The following is a 26,656-nucleotide window of genomic DNA, read 5'->3' on the forward strand; positions in this document are numbered from 1 at the left end:
GGGAATTCCTGCTTGATCATTGAAAACAGTTTGAAAACTTGCTTCTGCCTATATATGGAGTGGAAATCATTGCAGTTATGTCTACATAAACAGCTATACTTACTTAATTACACTTTACAGGAGAACTTAGCAAAAGTAATGTGAGTACTTTAAGTAAAGAAAGCACATATATATTTGTGAAATATCCCAGACTACTCTTGAGATAGGCAATTTGAAGCACCCAGTGGCTGAAAATACTTGAAGGGAAGGATATTGCACTTGCAGCACTTATCTACAGCCATGATCTTCTAAAGAGGAGTGGGTGTGAAGCTGTGAAGAAAAGCAATTCCATTCTCAGTAGGCTACCACAGTACATTTTCAAAAGTTTCTAATTGAAGATATGCTTCATTTGCCTTTGCTATAAAAGAAGTCACATTTACTCATGATTATGTCTGTAAATGACCTCATAAAAAGTAGTCTTGAAAAAAACCCTCAAAATCAATCCAAACAAAAGTAACATTTATTATACATTTTTAATTATATAAAATTGTACATTTATTTGATCTTATTATCTACTCAACATCAAAAGAGTTAAACTCCATTAAACTCAATAATTTAAAGCTATTTTGATTGCAGGTATATTATCTTTATTAGGAATATGCTTCATCTAAAATGAAAAGGCCGTATATTAAGGCTCTCAAAAACAATACATGAAAAGAATTACAGTATTGTGACTAATGTATTATTCACAGTCAGTATGTAGAGTGGAGCCTTCAGAAAGTTGTAATGAAAGTGTTTAATAAACTAGCACAAAGTTATCATGAAACATGCAAGAAAAACCAAGAATTGTCATACACAGTTTTTATTGATTTCACTGACAATTAATTCTACTTGAATATTAGGACTAGAGGGCTTTTAATGCCATGGCCTAAGCATGCCTAACCTCCTAAGACTCTCAGCCATACCTAAACACACAGAGATTTATGGTTCATTTTGTTAAAGGTGCTTTAAATTCCAGAATTTTAAATTAGTTAGGGTTTGGTGGCAATTTTTTTGTTGGGTTGTTTTGGTTTTTTTGGGGGGGGGGCTGAGGTTTTTTGTTTTGGTTTCTTTTTTTAAATAGAGTGGTAGAAAATAGGAGTCACTACAGTTTAAACTGAAACTTTATGTCCTAGAAAAAAAACCCAATGCAACAAGATGTATTAAAACCCTTACAAATAATTTGCATAATTTAGCTTCTAGGAAAGTATGGGAGAAGGAAAGGGGACTGGTAATTTATACAAGTTTGTTTTCATTTTGTGCACAAACAGAACATGTCTGGTAGATCCTTCCAGTCATACCTCTAGTATAGTTACCCTGAGAGTGAGGCTAATTTTACCTAACTTTATATTTCTATCAACCTCAACTAATCAGGTGAACTTCAGTTGTCAATGGTAAGTAATAATTTTTTTCTGAGGTGCTCTATAGTTTATTTAATGATAGATAAAAAGAAATATATAGATTTTTTAAAATAAAATATGAATTTATTTCTACTATTTAAGAAGTCTGCATTGAGACCAAGCAGATAAGTGATATGAGCAAGAAGAATATTCCGCTATTTGCCCACTCAAGAGAGGTCCATACTTCCTTGGCCAAGCACTGCTGGACAAAGCCTTCAGTGAGAGAATTAGCTCATCTTTAAGGCCACAGCTTTGCCTTCTACATAGAATTTCCAATCAATCCAACCAGAATAAAACAGCAAAGTTTACACAGAGGATTGGCTTGCTTCAAATTTAGGAACCAGAACAACTGTAAATATCATGAGATTTCACTGAAAAATTTTTTCAGATTTCATGTTGGGAAAAAATAACTTTGTTTCCTGACTTGAAACAGGAATAAATAATTAAATATTGGGAATTTGAATACCAATTCCAATCACATTCATTTATAATTTCTTTCAAGCTTCTAATTTTCAATTTCTCTATGGAAAGTCTCCAGGAATGAAGATACAGAGCTGTAAAAAAGTCCTCAGAGCTCAAATTTTGCTGACCATAAAGCAGCATGGTTCAGTGCTGATGGCTTTGTCCTTCATGCCACTTCGCCCCATCTCTCCCAGCTCTCCAAATGGATCACTATTACCTACTGAACTTTACTTCAGCATATGTACATATGAGCCAAATAAGTACCTGTCTACAACTGTGGTTTAGAGGTCAACTTATGGTCTTTTTTCTGGCCTCAGAAAAAGATGGAAAATACACACAGGTTCCAATATTTTCTCTGTTCTTGCTCAAATAAAAGCAAATAGGCTATATCTGATTTGGTAGCAGGGAATTGTTCCTATAACAATTTGAACAATCTAGATATTTCGCAAAATAAACTTTTTAAGAAGATATATAATCAAATCCATAATTATCATAATTTAACACAAACCAACAACAAACCATCACTCACTCACTCACTCACTCACTCCCCTGCCCCTTCACAGGGATGAGGAGGAAAATCAAAAAAAAGTAAAACACATATGGCTTGAGAGAAAAACAGTTTAATAATTGGAAAAAAGAGTAAATTATGACAATAATTATAAAATAACAACAATATTAATATCATTGCAATAAAAAGGAGAGGAAGATTGAGGAATAAAACCCAACATGTGATGCACTACACAGTTGTTCACCACCTGCTGGCTGCCCCCAAGCAGTGATTGGCCCCTCAGACGATTATCCCCTGTTTATACACAGAGCATATTGTTCCATGGAATGGAATATCCCTTTGGCCAGTTCAGGTCAGCTGTCCTAGCCATGCTCCCTCTTGGCTTGTTGTGCAGCTCTTTTCTGGCAGAGCATAGGAAACTGACAACTCCTTGATTCAGAGTAAGCACTACTTAGGAACATCTAAAACATCAGTGTGATGTCAACATTACTCTCTTACAAAATTCAAAATACAACACTGTATCATTGTCAAAAAGAAAATAAACTCTATGTCGGCTGAAACTAGGACAATAAAGTACTAATTTTGCCCATTTTCATTATTTGATCTATTTTTTCTTCTCCTGAGGAAATTTACCTTTTCTCTTCAACAATTCTTTGAAATTACTCTGGTAGTTTAGAACTCACATGTTTGAAGAAGAAAGGGTATGAACTAAATGGAACTTGTATGTTTCTTATATGCAGTATGCACTTGTGTCACTAAATATAATTGGCAAGATAAACTGTGCTTCTGCATAGCTTACCAGTTTTTGAGGCAAAAAAAAAGTTGGGAAGCTCGTTTATTTCACTGGAAGTTTGGGTAAGTTAGTCACTTCGTGAAGTTTACATGTGCTTTTCCTTATTTATTTAATTAGGGGCACCCAACAGGCCAACATATGCAATTTAATGGTGCAATTTGCAGAAGTTACAAAAAGCAGAATCCCTGCTGAAAACTTCAAGAGGGAGTGTACCTATTTTCTGCTTCTATTACTTCATATAATGGCTTCCCAGATGACACAGAATGGCAAGCAAGCAAAATGCTGATGATGCATGACTTACACCAACTGCTTGTGAATTGAAAGCAGATGTGGACAGTGGGAGGCTGACCATTTCTAATACAAGTTACAGTATAAGTAACTGGAGATAAAAAACACAACAAAGTCTACCAGTGCTGTTCAAAAATAAATGTCATAGTTGAAATGTCTTCTTTTAAGAGGGCAGAAAAAATGACAGTCACCACAACAAAAAGGAAGCTGTATCAAACAAATAGTGCAAAGAAATATAAGCTATATATATTATATATATATATCCATATAATGGAAATAGATAAAGCACAATGACATTGCTGTGATCACGTATGTTGCTATGTATATGTCAAATTTATTTGGATTTTTAGCTTTACATTAAAAACACCAATAGTATTCAAATCTGAACACCTGCAAGTACCATTGTCATTGCACTGGTATAAATTCATTATTTCTTACAGAATAAAATTTTTGTTAAAGAAGGAGCACATGCTGCATACACACATCGCTTTTAACTATACTCTTGATTACACTTATGTGCTCTCGAAAAGGGGAAGACAACCAGATTTTACTCCACTAGCACAAATTCCTGAGTCAGTACACTACTCACTACCTATATTTTCATTACAAGTTTCTTCATTTTCAACTACTCCTTATCATAGCACTCTGATTATTTGCAATTCCTTACCTTCCCATGTGCACTGTACTTCTCTCTTATCGACTCTTTCACAAATCAAACTTATTTATGGGTCATTGGGGTTTTATCATAGCAAAACTTTCTCTAAAAGCAAGATACTCTAAGGGATATTTATCATTTTTATCTCCCCAGTTCTTTTTGGTATCTAAACAAAATAGCCTCTTTTATACCCTCATTTTAGTAGACTTCTTTATTAAAGATCAATGCTAAATACCCTTAATTAACGTCAACACTCTCCTGGTGTTTTCAGGCTGTACCTGACCCAAGTTTGTATTCAGTGTACTGCAGTGAAGGTTATTAGTCATCTGAGACTACTTTACTAGAGCCACGTTAAATCACTTTCTACAAACTGTGACAACATTTAACTTTCTCTGCTCACATTATTTTTCCAGCTCCCAACAAGTTTTTGGATATACTTCTAACAGTTGCCTATTTTTTTTCCTGCTCACTTCAGATTAAAGGTCCATTTGGCTTGGGCATTTTGGCAGCATTAAAAGAGTGAGACCATTCATCCTGGTTTGATCCTTATTCCAACCCCATGGTTTTTTCTTTCTTTCCATGAAATTTATGTCTTTTTCTGGAATCTGGAACTTTTCTTCCTTTCCTAATACTGCAGTTAAAAATTTATATGACATTTTTTGCATCAGCAGATTCACGTTTCAATAAATTGCTTCTTACAAACTCTTTCAATCAATCTTGCCCTCTCACTGTTATTCATTAGGATCTTTGCCAGGGACCTTAGTGAAGAAGTGGTATCAATATCACTCATGAGTTTTCAGTATTACTAAGAAGCAGCAACCACTTTGTACATGGGAGAAAAAAATCTATTTTCAGAGCTAAGAAAAAGACTGGAGAGAAAATGCATAAGAAGATCTTAAAATATGCAAAGAAAGTTATATTTGAGGAGAAGATTGCTGTCTTTTGGGATTAAAGAACTTGGTAGAAATGCAGCTTTTTTTCAATTTTCCTGATAGTAAGTTTAGATTATTAACAGAGGATCAGATAACAGTTCTGGTTACTTTATCTGAAGATTTTAGAACCAGTAGGTATCATTATTGCTCTCTCAGTCTGTATGCACAGCCTACAAATTGTTTTACTTCTTTTTCTTCCTGATTTGGTTCCTCAAGTCTGAGTGAACTAGTCAATGAATTGATCTACTCAGAAAACTTAGAATAAATAAAATGTTCTCTCTGCACCTGGAGAAGGAGCAGATGCTGTCAAGAGTGGTTTAGCACTTCAACAGACTGCTTCTGTCTGAACCCAGAGACTTTTGCTAGTTCACTAGTCTGATTCCCTTAAAGTTTTGGCAGCAAATATGTTCTACTTCATACTTTTATCTTTTAAATTAAATATAATACACTCTAATGAGTTTAGGCCTAACTATCATAGTAATATTATCTCAAACTGAAGACTTTAATGTATGAAATAATTACAACCAGTAGTTTAAATAAACAACTCTGGATCCATTTTGTTACATCATTGCATTTTAAAAAAATGTCACATCTGGTGTTTTTTTGAGTTTCCTTAAGAAGTGTGACACAGTGTCTCTTTCTCTGTTAATCCATGTCCTTCTTGTTCTTACTTGTCTTCCACATGAAGTATTGCTTCTCAGAACCATAGGCTACCCTCACATTCTAGAGCACAGGAGGGATGAATGACAGGATGAGCGGTCGGCTCTCACTTCTTCCCCAGAAGAAGCAGGATTATTTGGTCTCACAAAATACATTGCTTCACATTTCCATGCTGAATTTTTTTGCTTCTTTTCAAAGTTTATCTCTCTTTATCCTACAGAGCACAGGATAAACTTTTTAATTTTATTCACTACCATGATCATTCAGATAGATGAGACAACACATCTGCCTAGCACTGTGTATTGTAACTCAAACCTTTTTACCATACTCCTTTGCTCCAAGTAGACATGATCTGAATCCATACAACACCTCACAGAAGATACTTAGATATCTAATCCTCATTAGTCTTACTAAGATTCATGGCTTACGGTCTCAACTGCATACAAACATTTCCAATCCCTGATCCTGAAGCATCAAGGTTAAGGAGTTCTTCATCAGTGAACTAACTGAGGGTAGAATTTGATACAAAATACGACTGTAATTAATCATCAGGAAAACATTATTATAGGCTTACCATAACATACTTATGCAAGGTGTCAGAAAATGGAAAATTTGCACCTAGCCTTTTCAATTCCAGAATTCAAAGCAAAAAAAAATTCAGCATTTTTCTCTGAGTTATTGTATATTATGGATACATTAATTGCCTTTGTAAATTCAGAGTAATTAGCAATCCTAATTTTTGCTCATGTTATGAAAACAAGTTAGTTAATCAAAATGTTGTCTAAATAAGGGGAAGTATTATGCAGTACAGAAGTGCTCATCACTTGTGAAATAAGATCTTCCGTTTAAAAAGTTCTTCAGAATTCAGTTAAGCTATGAATTGCATCAAGCTTGGGGTTATTTTTCTGCTTTTTTATCTAATTATGCTTTATCTTTCAACAAACTGCTTCTCAATACCTTTTTTTTTTGTACTGAAAAAAGCCCTCCAGAAATCAAAGCTGCTTATCTCCATCACTGTGGCTTATTTACTTTTCTTCATCTTACAAAAATGTGTGAAAGGCTTCCCACCCCATTGGTGCCTCTGTGAATAACAATTGGATGTTTATATTTCCAGTCCATAATTGATGGATTAAACTTATCTAAACGTTCTTCTGTCTCTGTTATTTGAGGTGTGTACATTAATACATTTGTGACCATACTAACTCATATAAGTGTTAATTACTGACACAGTCATACAATATCCATTTATATTCATAAGTATTGATCACTCTTATCAGCTTGGTTTCCTACAGACTTTCTAATATTTTAGTTACAACTCTTTAAAATGTCCTAAATATACATTTGTATACAGTCCATGTAATGAAGTCAATATATTTTGTGTAAAGTTACTCCTTTATAGATTTTGCTTGACATAGCATTTGATGAAGTTATAATCTTGAATATTCATACTGCTGATTTACAATTGGATGATGCATGCTGTCAGCTGGGCTTTGCTCTGTAACCTGATGTGTAAGGCCTACCTTTGAAGTAGCTATCTTGAAAAAAAATTACTTTTCTGTATTGCAGTGAGGTTTTGTAGAAATTAATATATTAAAAGATGATTTTGAAACTTAATCCCATGCAGTGGACTGTGCTATAGCAATTTAAATCTGAATTTCCAATGTAGTAGAAGTTCCTACTATTGCTTTGCTTTTACGGATGAAACTATGGTCACACAAAGACAACTGAGTTTCAGTTTTCAGGAGAGGCTTGCTTTCACAGTATTTTCTGTTTTACAGTCTGAACAGAAGAATGTAAGGGAGCATGTAATCACACAGTCACAGAATGGTTTGGGTTGGATGTTTGGGCCTTAAAATCATCTAGTTCCAACCCTTCCCAAGCCATGGGAAATCATACCACCTACTAGATCAGGTAACTCAGGGCCCCATCTAAACTGGCCTTGAATTGTCATGGTTGCTACTACTTTTATTGGAAGATTTTCCATCCAAAATATAACTTCTGAGAAGCTATTAAAAAAAGTTAAAAACCACGAATAGTTAATAGTGTATTTTGTATGCCAGGTGCAATCGAGTTAGCTGATTAACACTGCATACTACAACTCAGTGAGACACTCTTTTATAAACCACATAAATAATATAAGAATGAATATTGCAGTTGTAAAGGAGAGAGGATTTTGACTAGCACAGGTCCTGCAGGTGGTATGTGGGAATATCCAGTCCATCACAAAGTGTCTGAAAAATACATTAATTAGTAAGAAATGTCTTCATCAAAACTTCTAATTTTTTTTTCTGAATTTTACTACTAAGATGGTGAACTGAGGTGACTTGAAAATTATTCAAGCCAAGTATATTAATTTGGCACAAAGAAAACTACCTATATAAAGCTTTGAACTTCTCTCAATATTCTCTCAAAGACCTGAATGAAATAACACTGAGGAACAGCTTATAAAAAAATTGATCTTTCTTTCCACTTTCCTCCTCCCTCATTCCCCCACACCCCATATATTATTGCCTACAAACAAAAAATTGAAAATACATGTGTATGAAGGAACTATTTGATCTATCTTTGGATAAAGATGAATCATTAATGATTTAAATTGTATGAGAAAACATTTTTGTTTTCCATTTTCTGTTTGTAAAGAGCTGCAGTTCCACTGTCGCAAGTCCATAGGTAATTCTCAATTAATCATTTCACAGTATTAAATTAATTTTAAATGAGAGCAGATGGGATGTGTTAGATTCCTTGGGAAGTTATGAAATGTGCTGGTTGTTTCATCGTTTCTATGGTGCTTGAGAGGTTTGGCTGTCTGTTTTTTCTGTCATTATGACAGATTTTTTTTGTGAGGCAGTGGGTTGTTTGGGTTTAGTTGCTGTTGCCATGTATAACACCACTGACAATAATGCCATAATTTACATGATAGCTCCTAGACTAGTAATATTTCAAAAAAAACTTCCCTGATTAATCATGCCTGAATCTTTATGGCAACAATTCAGGGATACCTGGTAGTGTTCTAGAGGACTCAGTGTGAACATGGCAGGGTTTAGGTGAAATGGTAACTGCTGCACAAATTCCTGTAATTAATTTATGTTAATTACAGACAGAAAATATTTTACCCTCTTTGTTTTAAAGTTTTGAGGCTGGGTTTTTTTGGGGGGGGCTTTGTGGGTTAAAAATTTTTGAGGAGGATTTGCTGCTTTCTTTACTCTACAAAAATCCTCCTGTATATGAAAAATTATTGTAAACATATTCCTAGATTGACTCAGTACGTGAATTTATATAAATCTGAACATATGATTATTTTAAAAGGAAAAACTGATACTGCACTTCAAGATATCATTGTGAATTATTAAAAGCAACAAGATGTTGTGCAAAAATATTAGTATTATTTTATTTATAAATTGCCTTTTAATATTTGGTATTTGGTATCATTTCATGTATTAGAATGAGTGGACCAAGTAGACCAGACACTTCAGTATCCCTTAGTTTCAGACTCCTTAATTCAAAATCCTTTACCCTTTCTTATTAAGGTCTCATGTTGTCATGGGTTAGCAAAGCACAGTCCCGGCTGTGATGTTCTTGAAAAGGGGTGCTTACAGCTTCCTCTGTGACCTAACAGAACTGGCCAGTTGAATATGGACAATTTTTTAAGCCACTTAAAATTGTGACCACCTCTGTGGTCCACATTTAAGAATAGACAAACCCCAGGCAGAGCTCTCTCTCTCGTTTCCAGCACTGGGACAGGTGGCTGCAGGCCCCGTGCGAGGGCCGGCGGGCCCGGCCAGGCCCTGCTTGGGCCAGACCAGGCCGGGCCACGGCCATCCTGGAGCCGATGGGCCTGTTCCACCCATGGAACCCTGCCCCCCCCCCCCCCCCGCCCCCCTCTGTGCCCCAGCATGTGACCAACAGTGATGAGCCACATTCCAGCTGCAAGGCCTGGGTGAGATTAACCCTTTTAGTGCTGTGAAGAGCTGAAAACCTGAGAGAGAAGAAAGAGGAGATGCTTAAAGCTGAAATTCTGTTGTGAAGTTATGAGGTATCAGAGTACCCATTGTAATTCCATTAAGGCATGGGGGGGTAGAGAGTTCAACTGGTACTTGTGAGCAAAAGCACCTGCGCTGAGATAGGCAGATGCTGAAGCAGCTGTAATTTGATGAGAAGTTTGAACAGGGAGATGGAAGTGATGAGGACTCTTACTCCCCATGGAAAGGGGAAGACCACTGTTCTGAGAGATGCTCCCAGATATAGTCCTAGAGATGAAGATGAGGAGGACCCTTTGCTCCCAGGGAAGGAAGAGGGCCTCTGTTCTTAGAGATGAAGATGCTCCCAGAGATGGGTGAAGAGAACTTTTGTTTCTGAATGTCTCAACCTTAAAATGGTACCGCAGTACCTCAAGATTGGACCCTCGAAAGCAGTTGTGGAAAAAGCTGCAAGTCGTGGGAAGGGACTCTCACATGATGAGAGCAGAGAACCAACCCGGGCGGCTGTTGCGTTGTGATAATTCCTCCATAGCATGAGGAAGAGAGACTCCTCTTCCTAAATGAACTGAACAAGGCTATTACGGAAGTGGTAAACAGACTGAACATCTCAAGGGTTGTCTTTTTACATTGTCAGTGAGAGAAGGGAGAAAGGTGGGGGGAGGAGAAGTGTTCTGAAGGTGTGGCATGATTTCTTTTTTCTCTTTTCTTTTTCCTTATTTTATGTCTGTTAATAAACTTTATATTCTTTTAAGTCTGGTGCCTGCTTTGTTTTTCTCCTAATTCTTATCTCACAGAAGGTAAACAGTAATGAGTATTTTGGACCAAACCACTACACTAAATTGGTGGTTTTGCCCAGTTACAAACTAAACCTGCTACACATGTCCAGCTGGGAATATATAAACATAACATTACAGATCAGAAATGTTCTGACTCTTATACATAGTTTTGTAGGGGATTGCTAATTAACAGAAACAAATTGAGGCGACGTAACTCGATTTAGGAAGAAAAAACTAAGCACTGCTTATTGCATATTGAAAAAACAAAGGAAAACAAAACAAACAAACAAACCAAAACAACAAAAACAAAAAACTAAACAAAAAACCCAAAAACCACAAAAACCATTTTGAATAATGTTCTAGATACTGAAAATTCAAATTCTTGATATCTAGTGCACTTAGTCCTGATACAACCTAAAGCTTATGCATCTTTATTTTTAATGTTGTAGTAGCTAGGACTCTTATGGCACTAGAAGTAGATTTTAGTGATAGCAAAGATTTTGATTTACCCTTTAGCTTAAGTGGGAAATAGTTGTGACATTAAGTGACATTAAACTGAGATTTCAAGTTTTCTCATGTTGTTTTAGAAAGAGTAAAAAAAAACCCTTCTGTGCATTTTTTGTCAGAAATAATGGAAGAAAAAATGAAAAGTTTAAAATTACCAGTATCACATTGGTAGGTATGTCACCAGAATGAGAGGTCCAGATTGCCCAGATTTGTGAATTGGAAGTAAGTGGAGCTGAAAGTTTCCTCCTGAGCTTGTTTAACTCCTTACCTCTAAACAAGGTTCTACTACACCTTTCTCAAACGGAAATGGACTGACAAAATTTTTTCCAGATTGTTGATAAAGTAATGACACTTCTGTAGGCTCCTTACAGTGTTCAAATAGTGTCACTGTTAGCTTTCTTTATTTCTTTTCCCCCAAATGGATCATAAACAAATTTTTCTGCAGTTTATATTTCTTGTTCTATGGATGTGAAAAATAATTATTTCCATGTCCATTGCATCAGCTATTTATATATTTGTTTATTACATTTTTCCCTGAACTTGCACTGTGTACCTGTAAAAAAAGTAAATTCTTTACTTATTTGAACAAATTATATTTATTTTAATGACTTATTCCGACATTTTAAATAGTCCAGACAAAATTACAAAACAATTCAGTTAGTGATACTTATAATGCAAGAATCTTTTAAAAAAATTTTGAGCTTTGCTGCCAGTGTTGTCATAAACACAGGTTTGAAATTGTGGTCATCTTCAGGAAAAAAAACACTTACCCCTGACCCTACACATGTGCTTAAACACATGCAAAGGAATTAAATTTTTTGATCCATCACAGAAAATAGAATTTCAGCTAACTAAGAACCGGTCTGGTAGAAATCCTTTTGCTTGAAATTTTTTATTATTCAATAAGCATAAAAATCTATCAAAATCAAAAACATCATCAATAAGAGACTATATCATTCATCCCTAAAAACATAATCTCCTGTGGTAGAATATAGCACGTTAAGACTTCCTCTATTCCCAGTTCTCCCCTTTGTATTTTCCTTTTCCTCTAACTCGTTTCTTCCACACCACTTACTGGACTCTCATGCTCCTCAAGCATTTTGTCTGTGTTTCCACTTTGCTTCTGCTTTAGCCTAAGTGTGAAGGTCAGGTTCTGGGGAACTGATGGGCATGCTAGTGCATTTTAGGAGCAAGAGGTCCTTTAGACCCCCTCTGGTCGGGTCCTGTGGACTGACTGCCCATCTTTTGCTGGAATATTTTACATGCGCTCCTGGAGCACATCTTATTCAGCTACACACATACAAACACTTATGCAAACACATACATATTTAGATAGATGGATAGATAGATATAAGTTAGGGGTACTGTTAAGTAGCCTTTATGCTCAACTCTTTTCTTTACAAAGATGACTGCCTTTTTCCATTTTTGTATTCCCTTTGTTTTTTATGCTTTACTTTTTATACTTTTAGCAACTGTTAAATATCTTTTTTCTATCTATATGTTTATATAGCCTAAAAGAGGCTACATCTTCTGGGTGTACAAGAGTTACAAGAGTGACAAGAAAATGTCAATCTCTTTGTTATTTATAAGGGTTCAGGTAGGAAATCATGGGGTTTTTTTCCCTGAAGTAAAAGTTGAATGTTTCTGAAAAGTCTTCCATCAAACACTTTCCACAACAACTCCATTAATAATAGTGAAAATTCAAAAGTAGGTAAATCTGAGTAATTAAGCCTTGGAGTAAAGCAAAGAAATACAGCAACTATGAATTTCTCATTGCATTTAATAACTCTGTGAACACTGGAAGGCTGTTATAATGGCCTTGCTTACCAATAGGTCAGATATGTGCCAGCAGTCCCAGAATCAGCCACACAGCCCCCTCTGAAAAGAGTAAATGTGACCTCAGGAGGAGTATATCATTGCACAACAATTGAATGTGAGTGCACAAGAGCTCTAGGGAGAAAAAAGCTTCAGAAAAATTCGCATTCAAGATTTCAGAGGGTTCACTGAATCCTGAAAACATATAAGCAGAAGAGAAAATTCCAGCTTACCACAGTGTTTCCTCAGGAGTAATTTTAGAAAAAAATGCTGCATCTGCCAAGCTTGTTTGTTCAGGTACACTTGTCTTGTGAATGTGTTAATATCCAGCATATAACAATTATGACTTGTTGGATTTTCTCTTAATACTGCAATATAAAGCCTTCACTGAAATCACTTTCTTCTCTATCTTCTATTCGGCTATAAGGAAAACATTTTTTAAATTTTTATTTTTATGAATAAGAGATGGTTTGAGGCTTTAGTTTTCAATATTCCAATCCTAAAAATAAACTTAATTCTTGGTGACTTTCATGGCCATGGCTTTTTCCTTGGAAGTTTCAGTTATTGCCTTTGCAGGTTGACTGTTTTTATGAGAATTTCTCTACAGCAGTAACATGCTGTCAAATACTTAAAATCTGTCACTGTGTTCTTGATTTAGCTGTTTAATCTGTGAGAGTTAAATTCTGCTTCAAAATTTGCAAGTGTGAAAGCATTCAAAAAAATGTCTGCACAAGTCTGCATGAGTGAAAAATGTAACCTCATCTATCTCAGATGTGCAATGCTGTGATCAAAACTTTAATTATGACTGACTCCCAGTTAAAGAAGACAGAACATGACTGGTTGTGTCTTTGTGGTCTTTGATTCCTATTTCTTCATTTCAGCTAGAGGAGACACTGAAATGCTCCTTTGAAAGCAGTTTGGCTTCTAGATGACCCTGTGTATATTCATTATATATTTATTTATTTATTATAAATTTATTTGTATATATATATATATTTATATATTTATTCACTTGTTGGAATCAAGAGCATAAATATTCACAGAACAGGCAAAAATGACACCAATTTAACAGAATCCAAAAAGTAAATTCCCAGAACCTTAAATGGTTCATTCATGTCTTAATACTCTATATATACCATCTTCTCAGTTCACTAAAATATTGTAAAATACCTAGAAAAATCAGTGTTTTTTCATGCTACTATTATTGATAGTTATCTTTAACTACATTTACCACAATAATATTCCTAGAGGATATAATCACGTGCTATTTAAAAAACAATATTTTAGTTGATATTTTTACACCTTCTGATTAACAGGGAATTTATTTTATATTTTTCAGTTCATATTGTAAAAGGAGTACTTTTTTGCTACTGATTCCTGTATGCTGAGGATTTTCAAGTATGCTATTACTGGCTTTTCATTTTTTGCCATAAAAACTTAATTTCTACAATTTCAGAAAGAACAGAATTATCAATAATTATTAAAAAAAAAAAAATCTGGTTTGGTCATTACTCTCTAGTTTGACTCCTGAATACCTTTTATCATAAGGTTTCCTCTTTTAATTGGAAAAAGGTTAGGCTGACTACTTCAACACACCTGAATTTTACACAGCTATTGTGTTTCAATTCTGTGTAGCAGATGTTAATTTTCAGGTTTGAGTACAGCTGTCATACCTTATAATTCTAATCTCTGTTAAATATTTTATACTTCTGCATTTGTGAAATTATTTTTTTCAGCAGTCATGTACTTAATCAATGGCTCTACTCCTATTTCTTAAAAGGTTTCTGGGAAGATTTTCAGTAACGAACAGTTTTTTCCATTGTCGCCCATCTCCAAAGTCAGAATACTGGTCTGAAACCCCCAGAAAATTTGCCCATGACACCAAAATGTGCAGTGGAGTCAGCACACTGGAAGGAAGGGATGCCACCCGTAGGGGCCTTGACAGGCTTAAAAGGTGGACCTGTGTGAAGCTGATGTTGTTTAACAAAGCAAAGTGCAAGGTCCTACACCTGAGTTGTGGCAATCCCAGACACACCTACAGTGCAGGGAAGTGGCTAAGGGCCACCCGGCAGAGAAGGACTTGGGGATGATGGTTGAAGAAAAACTCAACGCAGTGTGCACTCACAGCCCAGAAAACCAACGGTGTCCTGGGCTGCATCAAATGAAGCATGACCAGCAGGTCAATGCAGATGATTCTCCCCCTCTATTCTGTTCTCCTGAGATCCCATCTGGAGTTGTTGGAGCAAGTCCAGAGAAGGCCTTGAAGCTGATAAGAGGACTGGAGCACCTCCACTACCAAGACAGGCTGAGAAAGTTGGGGATGTTCAGCCTGAAGAAGAAAAGTTTGTGTGGAAACCTCATGGCAACCTTCCAGTATCTGAAGGGGACTACTGGGAAGATGGAGAAGGGCTCTGATTCAGGAACTGTGCAGATAGGACAAGCAGAATGGGTACAAATCAAAAAAGGGGAAATTGAGGTTAGATAGTAGAAAGACATTTTTCACTGTGAGGGTGGTGACACACTGAACAGATTGCCTGGGGAGGCTGTGGATGCCCCAACCCCGGCAATGTTCAAAGCCAAGCTGAACAAAGCCTTGAGCAAACTGGTGTAATGGAAGGTGTCCCTGTCCATGGCAGGTGTGGTTGGGAGTAGATGATTTTTAACTTACATCCAATCCCTTAATATTTTATGATGCTATGGTTCTTCTTTTATTTTACCAAAATCTGTCTCTTTATACCAGTACATTTTATTTTCCTATCATAACTTCCCATTCAATTTTATGATAGAAACAATCATGAATTTGGGTAGGTGTAAGGCAAAATTTTACTGTTGTCTGTGAAGAGCCTCCACTGTAGACAGGTTTAGAGTGTACTATTATTCTTGAGATTCTGAAAAACTTCTTTTTTTTTTTTTAACTTCATGAGTTAGACACATAGGCTATGCAAAAAACCTCAATAAGACATTACAAATCACAAAGGACTACTCAAGGTTATTTTGTATTTTGTTCACAAAAAGGAGGATGACAACAATATATATTCCTACATGGACAATGTCTGATTGATGCAGAATCCCCCAAAAATAATTTATAATAAGGATTATTATTCCATATAAACCTCCTCTTGCATGTTACAAACCTGTTTCTATTCATCTGTCTGGTCAATATGTTCTGCTATACCATCTGGGAACTTGTCATTTCAGATCACAACTTCTTGTTAAAATGTTCCATACAGAAGTTACAAATAGCATTGTGTAATACCTTTAATTATTGGTAACACATTCTAGTCCTCTAAAATAGATATTAAGTAAGTGATTCACAGTTCCTGGTGTTGGGTTGTTGTTTTTTCCAATTGTTTCTCTCTATATTTAATTATTATATATGTTATAGAAATGAGTTTGTGGTAATTCAGTCATTACTTACTGACAATTTCAACATGGCCATATCAGGTTCTTTTTTAAGATCGTAGCTGTGCATTTTTATAATTCAGAAATTGAGAGGGGGTTTTTTTATTAATATTGTGTCTTAAATATGAAAGACTGAGCCTAACCTTAAAATACTATCTTTTTACATTTCATGAATGCCTTTTCAGAATAAATTTTGTAACCAACATTACTTATAATAGGTGAGAAAACAGAAACTATCTTTAACAAGTATTACAAGTATTATCAGCAGTAAAAACTGCAAGTCTTAGGCTTCATTTTTTTCTTAATGTGTATTTGGTATGTGACATGATTGATAACAAAATGTCACCAATGAAGATGTTTCCCTGATTTAAACTATCATAAAGTTTAAGGTATATGAAGCCATTATCAATTAATAGAGCATCAATTACTTACTAGAATTCTATTCTTTGGACATTTTTGTCCTGTCTTTTCAACAGTTTTGGAAGACTGGAGAGTTGCAAGCCAGCAATGCTGTGAAAGTTTAGCTTTCCTCTTTGTCTTGCTAACCAAAATCAAATATATCAACATGTTTTTAAAAATACATATGGAGGATTGAAAACTAATGAAAATAAGCAGTGTAGAGTTCATACCACATAATCCTTGCTTTTTTTGACAGATCAGATGGCTTTTTTTGATAGTCAAAAATAATGCTGTGAAGAGTCTGACCAGTAAGGTTTGCAGTAAACAGCTTTTTCAACGAGCTGTGAAAAATGGAAACACAAAAGCAAGTTCTCAAAAGAAATATAAGCTGCCAAAATTAAAGTGGATACATTATTCAGTACTGAAAATCTGATTCTTTTTTGCTTTGCTTTGTTTTTTCAGTTTAGCTACTTGTGGAAAGTTTAACATGTTGACTGACTTAGAATGGAAAAGAAAATGTGTATCTAAGATTGGCAAAGCTAAAATGGTGTTTCAGTATCATAGACTAGTGATGAATTCTGAGAAAAGCAAATCTGCTTTGTTGGTAGTGAAATTAAAACCACATACTTCCCTTGTTAGATTCCCTGAGTGACTTTGAATCTGGGCTCGGGGCTGGATGCACTCCTAACAGCTAAGGTACAACAACTGATTAGGTTTTTCCTGTGGTTTTGATGTCTGTAATGATGCTCTACCCTGCAGGGTTCCTGGTGTTCAGTGTGGTTTGACATAATGCTCAGTCTTTTATTTCTGCGAATACAGTGAAAAATGTCACTCTACTTTACTTATTCAACATTTTTGTGATAAAATATAACATATTTTCAATTTCCTGTTTTTCTGTAAAATTAGAACAAAATTCACCACGTTAAAATTTTTATCAGAAGAAATAAAGTATAAGCTTATTTTCTTATAAAAACACTTGAAAGTAAATGCAGCAACAAATGAAAAGGAAAAAGGTGGAGGAGGAAAGGGAAAAGAGAGGGAGATTTTATTGCAAGCACATGGCATAATGAGGAAACATGGATGAATTGGTTAAGTAACTCTTCATCTGCTAAAATGTAAAGAAAAGTTTTCCGTAATTTCATTATCCTCTTTTAGTTACTCTTTTCTGGACAGTTTTTGGCCTTCAACTCACAAAAATGAAAATGTCTAGCAATAAATTATCACCTTGTATTTGGATGCAATACAGTATAATAAATGAAGCTTTATTTTTTAATAATATAGAAAAATTATCTTCTGATGTTCAAGAAAATGCTTCTTCGTTATTCATGGAGTAGCTGGCCAGTATACAATGACTACCCTGTAAAATATTTTTAATATTTTTAAAACACTGCCTGGTGGAGAAAAAAAACAATGAAGGAAACAAAACAAAACAAAAACCAGGAAAAAGTTTTAAAACACCACCAAATAATGGAAGCTTACACCTTTTCCCAGGAAAGTGTATATGCAAAGCATGTATTATTGTATTTATTGTAGCTCCCAATTATTTATATTTCACTAAAATTTGAAACATAGAAATTATGCCTTATCGTTCAATAGAAACCAATTTTTTTTTCTTTCTGCTGAAACCAGTTGGTTTAAAGAACTTAAGGTGTCAACTACTGTCAAATCAAACTGATGCTTTAGAAGTAAAGTAATCTTTAGGGGAAACAATTTATTCTGTCAAAATGTAGTTTCAGGATTTTTTTATCAAGATTGACCTATTGCCATAAGTGTTTTTATACCAGTGTACAGGAACTTTTTTGCCCAACACCTATTTACAATTATTACCAGGATATAGCAAAAGAATCTTGGTAGTATTTTAGGGAAATTTTTTGGGTTTCTCTCTTGCTACTATCACTTTATACTGTTAGATTGTTTTTTAATTAATGCTCCAAGTTCAGGTATTTCCTTGTCACACTTAGGCATTTCTTATCTTTGGTTGAAATGCTGAGGTTTTCACAGAATCTCACAGACTCACAGCATGGAAGAGACCTCTGGTGGTCATCCGGTCTACCCTCCCTCCTCTAGGTCGGCCTAGAGCCAGTTGTTACCCAGGACCATGTGCAGATACTTTTGAGCAAATCCAGTGATGGAGACTCCATAACCCCCATGGGCAACCTGTGCTGTCACACACAGTAAGTATTTCCTGATATTTATATGGGACATTTGTGCCTGTTTGCCTCCTGTACTGTCACAGAGCACCACTGTAAAGAGCCTGGCCCCTTTTCACCATCTCTTCAGGTATTTATATACATTGATATGTTCCCCCCCTAAGACGTCTCTAGGCTAAACTGTTACAGAACAAGGTATATCTGCCTTTCACACTGGGCTACGTGGACTCTTCTGACGGTAGATATTCAAGACCTGAACTGTAATCTGCCTGCGCTCAGCTGGCTGTAGTGATCCCATCTGTAATATCATCAGCACTATTAAAATTTCACAAGTAATACAAAGAAACTTAAAACGATATGGAGGTGTCACTATACATAATTTTGATCAGGAGAATTTTTCATCACCTTTTATCAAAATTAGCCAATGCCCTTGCAATGTCATGTACCAAGCAGTACTTGCATATAAAAGTTGCTAAAATCAATAAGTGCAATGTAACATAATCCTACATCTGTTAGAAACAAATTGAGATCTGATAAGAGCTTCAGACTTAAGACTAGGGATATAAAGGTAGCTGCTTTGTGCAGCTGATATTGTTGGTTTTTCTTTGTTTTAATTCTCATAGGTAGAAAAAAAAAAATCATTCCAGAAAAAAAGGTAAACATTAACTGCAAAACAGAATTTTTGAATAACTGCTTTTACAAAGGACGTAAAGGATGAAATACTTCTGTTTTACTCCTCTTAGGGAATGTAAGGTATGTAGCGAGTAAGATAATTAGTCTTTGTGATGAAATCTGAATACACATTTCACCTTCTCTCAATGGTATATCTGTAGGTAAAGAAAATACATTTTCTTCAGACATATTGGTATGTTTGGATAGAGATTTCAGGTATGAAGTGTCATCCACCAGCACCCTCAAATCCTTCTCTGCAGGGCTGCTTCTCAATCTGTTCATCTCCCAGCCTGTACTAATACTGCCCTGACCTAGGTGCAGCACCTTGCACTTGACCAAGTTGTTGAACCACATGAGACTCCCTTGGGCATACTTCTTGAACTTGTCCAGGTCTCTCTGGATGGTATTCCATCCTTCAGGTGTGTCAACAGCATCACTCAGCTTGATGTCATCTGTGAAATTGCTGAGGGTGCACTCAATCCCTTCACCTATGTTGTTAATTCAGATATTCAGTGACACTGGTCCCAGTGTGGTCTGCTGAGAGAGAAGGATTTTGTGTGGGACTATTTCAAAGGCTTTACAGAAGTCCAGATAAATTATATCTTACTTTGTTCACTGACATTGTCACTCATCATCAAGGTGGTTTCTAATAAAAGGGAGTGAGAGTGGAGGGGAAGTAGGCTGTGTACTTTATTTGTCTATAATAAAGGTCCCTGTGTTGTACTGAGCTTCCTACCATGGTTAAACATCTGCAAGCTATTAAAACTACAGGGATAGCAAGCCAGAATTTAGGAGGTGGCTTAAAAACTCAGGGCTAATTTGTACTCTTGGAGCTTCAAGTGAGTAGTGAAGTCAAAACACCTGTTTCATCCTTGTTGGACACTCAGTTCAAATTACAGCAATTTTTTTAACTTCAAGTACTCTGGGCAGATTTTGACCTTTAGTATTTTGTGAGAATGCACATTTACCCACTGCAATTCCAACTTTAAAATTGCCTTCAATATTTACCCTCTTCGAAGCATAAGAATTAAGGGGGCTTATTTGATATTATATAAATGATTACATTTCTATTGTACACATCTTTGGGAAATGGTGTTTATACAAAGATATTGGATAAATTAATAAATCCTCATAAGTTTGAATTAAAAAATATTGGGTTGCTAGCCAATATAGCAGAGTTTATAAACCAGCTGAAATTAATGGCAAAAAATAGTCACCTAGCACATTCTGTTCTCTGAGATGGGTTCTGTGTAGCGTCACTACGATGAGGGTCAAATGATGGTCATGGTATTTCCCTTGGATGGCTTTTTCACAATCTAATCAATTCAATCATTCAGAATCTGTCTGTGAAATTTAATTTTCAAATGTAAAACTTCTCTCAACATGGGATAACTTTGATCAGTTAAGAAAAATACCTTTCAAAACTGTTCACCCATTAGTTTGGCCTCAAAAGGAACTGAAGCACTTAGGGGCTGATTTGTAGCATGTTTTCCACATCTTGAAGGCAAACTAAACACCTCACAGTTTTAATGGTTTTTTTTTTCCTCTTAAATTTCCACAGATATCCTTTCCTTAATCCATTAATATCTGGAGTTGTCTCATTGCCTTTGAATAGTGCTTGAAAAAATTAATATAGAAAGCAGCTTTGTTGAACTTATCACAAGTAATGAATTTGCCAAGACCATTCTCTCTATTTTTAAGAAAGATTATTCAAATTAATTTTAGAGAGAAGGGCCTAAAGATTTTCATAAACTTTAAAAATATATATTTTAAAATAATTTCAAAACTTTAAAATAATATATTTTATATTGAGCCTTTTATAAAAGTTCAAAGTGTTATGTTCCCTATGAGAAATGAGCTAGTGAAATTAGATTATTTGGCTTCTTTATCCAAAATGCAAGGAAAATTTAATACTGTGTCCTGTGCATTTTGGTCTAATTTTACTGTTTTCAAACCTGATAGTGTTTATGTTAGAAAGTTTTATTGACCTTTGTTTTTAATTTCATAGTATTTTGATATTATTGTTGACATTATAATTATGTTTTGGGTTTTTTTAATCAGTATATCGCTAGGGAAGAAAAGACAGAAAGATAGTTTAATGTTTCTCAAATCTGATAACGTCATATCATCTAGGATTTTATTTATAGCCCCCAGTCTGTGTCACCCACCTTCTTAGTAAGTGAGCTGTGCAGAGGAACAGACTTGGAAATTCAAGAATAGTTTAGCTATTTGACCAGCTGCGATTATAACTTCTGACGGTTTGATCTTGGAGTTTGATCAATTTTTTTTGTCAAAGGCAGACTGAAGTTTGCAAGAAACAAATTCTATTTTGTAGGAACTAGTTCAGAAATTTTAAAAAGATAGGAAATATTATATTTCCCTGAAACATAATATTTATTCTAATTTGATGTATTTAGAACGTCTTTTATTTTTGTCTTTTGCTTAATGCTCTTCCATTACATCATGAAGCAAAAAATTGAGACCAAGAGGACTAATCTTTGAAATAAACAATTTTAAAACAATTTAAAGAATTAAAAAAAAAATAAAACTATAATAATATTAGTTACATTCAATACTACTTTAGAAATCCTGAAACTTCCTTCTTTATGTCTATTCATTGTCTGTAAAGCCTGGCAAGCACTGCTAGTCCAGATCTAGATGGCTAAGCCAAGTTAGGCAAATGTTCTCCAAGAAATCTTTGAAATAAAAATCTTTAAATATGTGTGATTGCCTGCTTCTATACCCAACCTTCATTTATGACCTCAGAAAAAAATGTCAGTTTCCCAAAATTTAGGCTTATAAATCAGGAGTCCCTTTCTCATGCTGTTTACTCATGTACAAAGTGACATTTCACCACTCATTGTAACCAGTTCTGAACTGGTGATTGAGGAAAGAAATCAACTAGCAGTAGATGCAAGGAAACAAGGGGTTACTGCTTAATTAAATGGTTATACAATTAATATATGGAATTATTATAATGTAAGTACTCTTTATTATGTATTACTAAATTAAAGTCAGGGTATTCCCCACAGTTGCTTAGGGATAATTTATTGGTTTATGTTTTATGCAGGTAGAAACACAGGTATTTACAAAAATGGATTAAAATATGCATACAAAGAATGCTCCTAAAATGACTTATCTTAAAAAGTGTGTATTTTTTAAACAGGTATATGTTTTCCCATTGTCATTCAGTACACTATATAAGAACTTTCCACTTTCAGCCTGCAAATATTTAGTATGTGCACAGTTGAAAATTAATAACTGGAGTGCTCTGTATGTCTTTTTCTCCCTGCAAAGAATCCACCTTATGTACATAAATGTGCTGTATAGCAGATAGCAATGGACTGAATGCCTGCAAAGAAATGAACTTCACTTCTATGGACTTGGAGAAAATTGCTTCAAAGAAGCTTCTAGCAGAGAGCATCATGCTGCCAGTCATTAAAAATTAACTTCAAGGGACTCATAGGTGCTGTGTATAAATGAATTTTATTCTATAGAATTATTTGATCCATATTCCACAGAGGACAAATATAGAACATGAATAAGTCATTGCCAATCCTAACATTTCACTACACTGCATTCATAGCTGCAATCCACCCGCTTCTTCTCTACTTATGCATCATTTATGTGTTATTTATTTCAATCAGTTGGGGAGTTATAGCTTTATTACTGCATTCCTATTCTACATCTGAGAAGTAAGATGTGCCTTAATTTGAGAAAAAGCCCATTAGTATATAGTTTTTATTTTGTGCTCCATACCTTTCTTATTCACAGTAAGGAATTACCCACTGAAGCTGACAAGTAAAGCAATCTGGGTTTGTTTTATAATAAATTGCATCATATTATGCCCAGAGGCCAGAGTAGAAAGAGTTTGTTCAATAATAAGGTCGGTTCATTAAACATTAGAGTATTGTGTTTTCTCCCAGAGTTACATGCTGATTTCATATGGAGTAATAGTGTTTGCTTCTGTAAGTACATGTTCCTACAGGCATGGAATTAGCATTTTATATACCACCATCAATACTAAAAATGGGGAGAAAACACTTCTTCCCTAAAAAAATTTCTGTGTAACTGTAAGTACCTGTGAATTACTAAATGACATATTCCGAATTTCAGAGGAGGAAGGGAGAGGGGAAAAGATTGGTGTGTTTATATCTGTGTTTATATCTGTCCTCCTGCAACAGAGTAACAGCTCAATCTGAGAATTTACATGATCATTTTTACTCTCAAATTGTATAGTTTAAAAGTGCAATCACAAACAGTTTACAGATTTTGAAACCCAGCTTCAGTTAGATTTTCTATACCTTTCTGTTATTTACAATTCAAATTTTTTTTATTCTCTTTGAAACAATGGTCATTGCACATACATGAATAACCAGCACCACATTCAGCTCCCTAGAATTAATCCAAGCCAACAAAGTTATTTTCCCCTGTATCTGAGAAGTGCCAAGCTTGATATATAGGCTGGACATAGAAGCTGTTGAAATCCAGTGTTCTGTTCCTAGCTCACTGCTGAATACCTCTAAAAATCAAATGCTCTTCCCAACACTTATTGAACGGTGTATCACATGAGTTTCAGCTTCTTCTGCTGGTCTGACACATACTAGTCTCACACCTTTTTTCTGTGAAGAACTTTTTTCATTATGCTCTTTGAGAAGTGTTATGGAAAAAACATAAAGTATATTTTAATTGTTAAATTTTCTGAATAGCAGTTGCCAGATATATCACAACAGTCTTTTAGAATGACTGTACTAAATGAATGAGGCTCATAACAACCAGCTATGCTAATTACACTGTTTAGGAAAGGGAAAATACTAACATATATTTACTTGGTGATGACTAAAGACATTCAAAATTGCAAAGCAAGGGAACTGTTATCTTCAAATTTCGTTAGAATTCAAGAACTTTTAAAAAAGTCTGTGAAATTATGTTTCAGAAATGCTAGTCCATATGCTGTTTTAAAACCAAAATATATAACTCATGTCAGGCAGCCTGGAGCATTTTCTGTCGCCTTCCTCTGCAGAAACAAGCCAGAAGTCCTCATCTCATGGATTGAGCTCAGAATATGAAGTATTCTAGGCTAAGGGCATCAGATACAAAACAAACTTTCATGCACAGTTAGTCTTAACTATTCTGAATGTCATACAATCATCACTTAGTCCAAGTTTTACAGACTTGTGAGTAAATACAGACAGAGACAGACAGAGCCTGCATGAGCCTACTTTGATAGGAGAGCATCTAGAATATAACAAAATTCAAGTATAAATCACTTACACTGACACAGAGATGGGTCACATTAGTCTCTGATAGGAAGAGTTTACAAGACCAGTTTACAAGTTTGCATTGCCCTTTGGCCTACTTCAACTTAGAAAGAATATTCTAAGGATATTCTATGGTTCTAGGATGGATTTTCTGGGGATGCAATCTTCTTTCTTATCTACAAAAACCTTTTCACCCAGATCACAGGAGAGAATAACTCCATGATGGGGCTAAAGACACAGTTCAATGAATTAATTGAAAAAAAAGAGTGATGTTCAGAAAACATTGTGAATTGTCCTGTCTTGGAGAAGCAAATTGACCTTGGCTGTGGGAATGTAAAAATATTTCCTCTGTAACCAGCTGGAGGTGTCATAAAGTAAATGGTAGATTACATAAATTAATCTATGCTTCACTTGATGATAAAAGCAAGAGTGTTGGTTTTTTTCATTACCATGAAGGAAATATTCAAAGAGAGGATGAAGGTGGTGGGGGAAGGAAGGTGGAACTGATATGTCTCAAAGATTACAGTATTTGCAATCAGTGGCAGACGTCACTGAGTCTGTGGGAGGATTTTGCCTTTTTGGAGTGGCACTGGGAAGAAATGGAGACACTCTACAACTACTGAAATAGCACTAGAAACTCATGTGGGGAAATGACTCAAATTCGATGAATATAATCATAAAAAAGTGCACTAGCTATAGACTGAGAGTATTAAGCAGAATCTGTGCTTGAATTAACATTTTCAGCGGCTAATCAATCAAATATATTGCAACTAGACCTCCAAGATTTTTTGCATTGTTATAATTTATGACATAGTTGCCAAAAATCAACCTAAAGAGAAGGAACACAATTAGTGGAAGGCTTGAATGGAGTTGTTCCCACCCTGACATAATCTATCTTAAGGTATAAATTTGTAAAAACAGTTTAAAAAATATCCATAAATCTTAAGAGGATAGTTTTGTTGCTTATAAATTTCAGCTGCAGACAAAATCAGAGCAATTCACTTTTCAAACAAGCTGTTTTGGCAGAGATACCATTGAAAAATATTATTCATATGATGAAAAAGAAAGATAATTTTTTTTTTAATTACACTTAAAAAAAAAGGAGCATTTAGGGAGTATCAGAGGAGAAAAGAAGGCACCAACCTGTTAAATACTTCTCTATATGCGAGAAATTTTCTAAACTAAAAAATAACAATAACAAAAAAGTACTGGCAAATACTTTGTTCCTCATCAGCACTTACCTGCAAACAAGGTAATAGCATAATGTTTGGGTAATGGGCTTTTGATTAGCATTGCAAATGAATTTACAAAACTTGATTAAAGTCTATCTGCAACTTTTAGTTAGAGGCCTAAATAAACCCACGTTATGCACAAAGATCTGAAATGAGGTTGAACAAAATCTGAAGTGTATATACAGTAGGGCCTGTGAAAGTGGCAGCATAATTTAAAAAACAGTGTATTCAGATGGGAAAAAAAGATCAAGGTCCATAATATCAAATGTTAGGCAAGGAACAGTGGCAAATACTAAGAAAGGAAAGTTGAAGACCTTACAGAAAGTTGAAGACCTTAACATAATCCAGGTGGAAAATATAAACTTTTTGAAAGTATGTATTAGCTAAAACAAGTTTTCCAGAGTGCAGCCTAAGGTATTATGCTAAGTAGGAGTAGAATCATTGAATCTTGGTATCATTTATTGCAGAAAAGACCCTTAAGATCACCAAGTCCAGACATATACCTAACACTTTCAAGTCCACCTCTAAACCATGTCCTTAAAGACCTCATCTACACATTTTTAAAATACCTCCAGGGATAGTGACTCCACCACTTCTATGGGCAGCCTCCTCATGACTTCAGCTCCACCAGCTCTGGTGACCTTCTTTGGATGCACTCCAGCACCTCAGTGTCTTTCTTCTAGTGAGGGGCCCAAATCTGAACATAGGATTCATGGTCTGGCCTCAACAGTGCCATATACAAAGGAGAA

The sequence above is a fragment of the Corvus brachyrhynchos genome, unplaced genomic scaffold (genome assembly GCF_000691975.1).
Source record: "Corvus brachyrhynchos isolate BGI_N302 unplaced genomic scaffold, ASM69197v1 scaffold14, whole genome shotgun sequence".
Taxonomy (NCBI): domain Eukaryota; kingdom Metazoa; phylum Chordata; class Aves; order Passeriformes; family Corvidae; genus Corvus; species Corvus brachyrhynchos.